Source organism: Musca vetustissima, unplaced genomic scaffold (assembly GCF_032173495.1).
Source record: "Musca vetustissima isolate MV318-11 ecotype Yass unplaced genomic scaffold, APGP_CSIRO_Mvet_v1 utg4517, whole genome shotgun sequence".
Classification (NCBI taxonomy): domain Eukaryota; kingdom Metazoa; phylum Arthropoda; class Insecta; order Diptera; family Muscidae; genus Musca; species Musca vetustissima.
In genome coordinates this window covers 63,742-68,450 of record NW_026889359.1, presented here as the reverse complement: position 1 = coordinate 68,450, position 4,709 = coordinate 63,742, and positions in this window count along the sequence as shown.

The window sequence follows — 4,709 nt, the reverse complement described above, 5'->3', positions numbered from 1 at the left end:
CTGCAGCGACTACGTTGGCTAGGTCATGTTGTGAGAATGGATGAAGATGCCCCAGCCCAGAAGGCATATAATAGCAAACCAAGTGAGAAGGAGAAGGCCACGAATCTGATGGAAAGATCAAGTAGAGGGCAACATCTCGGAACATGGTCTTTCAAATTGGAACAGCTGCGCACAAAACCGACGCGCTTGGAAATTTTTTTAAGCTCGACTTATGGAACAACCGTTCTGTCACAAGCCAGCCAGAGTCAAAGTTGATTTTGGACGCCGTTCTCCTTTATTATTTTACAATAAAAATGCCAACTGAACATGCCAAGCCTCTTAAGTGTTTCGACCTTTTAAGGGTTATTTAATATACAACTTTTCCAACTATACTATGTAACTATGTGTATGTAGGATATAAATCCTCAGACAATTTTCTATTGGGGTCCACGTTCTGTACCAACACTAGTTTGCAACTCATGCTATATATTTTTTGGTACTTCATCTCATTGGATTTTAATATGTATATATTTTACTGCATACATTATTAACGAAAATTTGTTTTCTTCCATTTTCTTTCAGAGTGCTCCACCGTATGCCGCAACATCGACACCTGATTCTTTTTGGCTTAGTCATTACAAGAAAAAAAAGAACAAAACAACGCCAAAAACAAATAGATTTGTTTTTTCTTTTATTTTCCTACACATTCTGCAAATGTAGGTCTGCCATTTGGTGGTTTAGTTCAAACACACTTACATACATCAATCGCCGTTTTACGGTTTTCGCTTTTATTGTCGTTGCTGAACGAACGAGCCGCCTCATCTATACATATGTATATGCGAATGTGCAACGGTGCAGACATACGTTCAACACACACGTTTGACGTTCTTGCTTGCTAGCTGGTGCTACCCATCCGGTGTTGATGTGGCATCTTGAAGGCGTTAAGCATCACCAGTAAAATATGCAACCAGGCGTGAACGAAAAGAAACGCGGACGGACAGACAGAGAGACGGATACCAAACCCAACAACTTTTCATTATCGTCTAAAGAATATTTTCAACAGAAAAAAATTAACAAAATAAAAATATCATTTCTTGGCAGCAGGCGGCGTCTGCCTGACAATATGACATAAAAATAAACTAGCAGATAATAATGTGAAAAATAAAATTCAAAAATTAAAATGTTTATTAAAATGTTCGGAACTAAATAAACTCACATCAAATGGCAGGAAGAATCACATCATCAAAGAGAATTTGAAGAAGATGTGAACGTGATTGATGCCAAAAAATCCGTTCTTATGGGATGATGCCAAAAATAGCAAGCTTTCAATTTATGAACGACAACTTTTTTGGGGCAATATTTAAGGTAATTAAAATATATTTTAATTCTTAAACTTCGCTACATACATATATTTCATTTAACTATCTGTAATATTAATGTAGTAGACCAAAAGACATATCATAGGCATATAGTATACATATTAGATTTTGGAACTAACTACAGATATCTTCAAAGATGTCTGTTAAATTATCTAATACAAATTTTTCAAGTCGACAAATATTAGCATTTGCTGATAAAACGCCCGCGGTCACTGTGGACAATTCGGTACCAAGTATTGTAAACTAAGTCCCACGGACGACAAGATCCATCCAACTCATCTGGTCCTGGACCCACATTTAGTTTACGTTCGTCATATCTATACCACCTGAGTCAATGTAGTAATGTGTGTGTTTCCGTCTGACTATTAACATGTGTAAAAAAATAACGGTCACAGCTGTGAACCAATCGTCATGAAATTTTGCATATCCGGTTCTGGCCAATAATTAGCCCTTGAAATCGAAATTTTTTGTCCGACTTTCCGAAAAATAAATAGGAGGTGAATATCTCGCAGAATTAGTTTTGCAGAAAGTTGAAGTCCAGTGGTAGTAGCATAGGTTATCATATGATTGACCCCGTCCGACTATACTGCTCTTATCAATAGTTTAACATTGGAAACTCAACTTAATCGTGTGAAACATACGGAAATTTCAATGTGTCAATATGAAATTGAAATACGAAAATTTTTTGGAATGTAATAAAAATGTCAGGATTAAATTGAATATGCCAAAAGTGCTAAATTGGCAATACTATTTCTACCATACAAGACGGGATATCTTCTTTATGACCAAGAAGTCATATTTATAACAGACTAGAAATTCTACTTCAACAGATGACCATATGGGTTTCTTCTAAAACCAGAAGATGTCTTCCATTGATGAAAAGACGAATGTTTTCCATAGCAGACTAGAAGGCATTCTTCCATAGCAGGTTTGGATGAATTTTTTAATAGCAAGTCAGAATATTTTCATCTTTGGGCGACCATAAGGTTTTTATATATTTTCCATAAAACGCTAGAAGTTATTCTTCCCTATAATATCATTGGTATTTCTCCATAAACGACTTCTCCATAAAAGACCAGATGGTAATCTACCATAGCAGAACTATAAAAGAGTAGAATATATCTTCCATTGAATACTAGAAGATGATTTTCCATAGCAGATCAGCAGATATTTTCCATAGCAGACCAGAAAGTCTTCTTCCATAGTATAGTAGATGGCATAACTACATAGAAGACCATTAGGCCTATTCTTTATCTTTCTAACAGCATGTTTTCTTCCATAGCAAACCAGAAAGATGTTTTATAGCGCAACGAGAGATCCACATTTTTTCCATCGAAAATTTTTTATTATTTTTATATTTTTTCTCCTGACATTTTATAAAGAATACATCGTATTCAATCCTTAATCAATATGGACTGGGTTTTTTGTATAAGTGACATATACTTTATTATATAGAACAATTCTATTTTCATTAGCGGATATTTATACCCTCAGCCTTATAACTAATGAGGGTATATATACTTTGATAAGGTGAAAATGTATCTCATCGAAATATTTGTTTTTAGACCCCATGTTTTTTTTACCAAATCCGTTTCAGAGAATATAGAGTTCATTTACAAGTGTCCGTCCGTATGTCTGCCCGTCTATCTGAAAGGGAGTAACCATTTTAATCTCAACTTTGCACATCTTCATATTTCTTCCAAATTTAGTTTAAGTTCGAAAATGGGGAATATCGGTCCATTCCAAAATGGGAAAAAACATTTTCAATATTTATAAATGCAATATTAGGTGAATGGAATGTCCGATTTGAACCAAACTTTGTACAACCTATTATCTTTACCAAGCCAAGATGAAGTCCGAAAATGGGACCCAAGGGTACAATCTTTTGGTACCTGCCCCACAATTTGTCAAAATTTTTGAACCAAACTTTGAACAAGTTATCATTACCAAGCCTAGATCAAAATTTTCAATATTTATAAATCCAATATTAGGTGAAAGAAATTCCCGTTTTGAACCAAAATTTTCACAGCCTATTATCATTACCAAGCCTAGATCAAATCCGAAAATGGGACCCGACAGCCTTCTACCTCTGTACATCCCCTAGAAATAGGCAACATTTTCAATATTTATAAATACAATATAAATCGAATGGTATGTCCGAATAGAACCAAAATTTGTATAACCTATTGTATCTTTCGAGCCTAGATGAAGTTCGAACATGGGACCCATTGGTGCAATCCTTCTGGTACCTCCTCTACAAAAGGGTCAACATTTTGTAATTGTTTTAATAAAAAATAGTATCAAATATCCGATTTGATACAAAATGTACGAATCGTAATATTTCTTTAAGTTAATGTTCGAAAATGGGAGCCATAGGTCCACTACTTCTGGCACATCCCCCACAACAAGATAAAGAAAAAAATCCAGCCTGAGGAAATGAGGTTTGTTTATATAGATTAAAAATTAAGCCCTTTAGAAAAAAGGAATCGAGATAGACCCATGGTTCCTTTTGAGAATATGCATAGAATCACTTTCTGAGTCGATTTATGCATGTCCGTCCGTCTGTTGATGTTAAATTGTAAACAATGTACAGGTCGCATTTATGATCCGATTTGGATGATATTTGGCACAGCTCACTTATTTGGCCCAAGGACGAACCCTATTGAAATTGGGAAAATCGGTTCAGATTTAAATATAGCTCCCATATATATTTTCGTCCGATTTTATATAAATGGTGTACCAAAGTCCCTATATATCTTTCCATTTGCACGAAATTTGGTATAGCCTACCGAATCAGATCCAGAATGATGTGTGCCAAGTTTCGGGAAAATCGGTTCAGATTTAGATATAGTTCCCATATATAGTTTCGTCCGATTTAAGGTAAATGGTGCACCAAAGTCTCTATATATCATTCGATTTGCATGAAATTTGGCAGAGAGTACTGAATTAAGACTAGAATGATGTGTGCTGAGTTTCGCGAAAATCGGTTCAGATTTAGATATAGCTCCAATATATATTTTCGTCCGATTTAATGTAAATTGTGCACTATATAACAAAAGATTGGCCGACTCGCACACAATTTTGTACAATGTACTGAAGTTACTATAACCTTGTGCGTGTCAAGTTTTCTTGAAATTGGTTCAGATTTACATACACCTCCTATATATACTTTCGTCCGATTTTAAGTAAATGGTGTACTAAAGACCCATAGCTAGGCCGATGGGCAAAACGTTCTGAACTTAGTATAAATTAATCTCTGCAAGTTTCCTTGAAATCGGTTCATATTTAGATATAACATAGATTCCATATATATTTTGGACCTATTCATGTTGATTGTAAACCAAATAATCA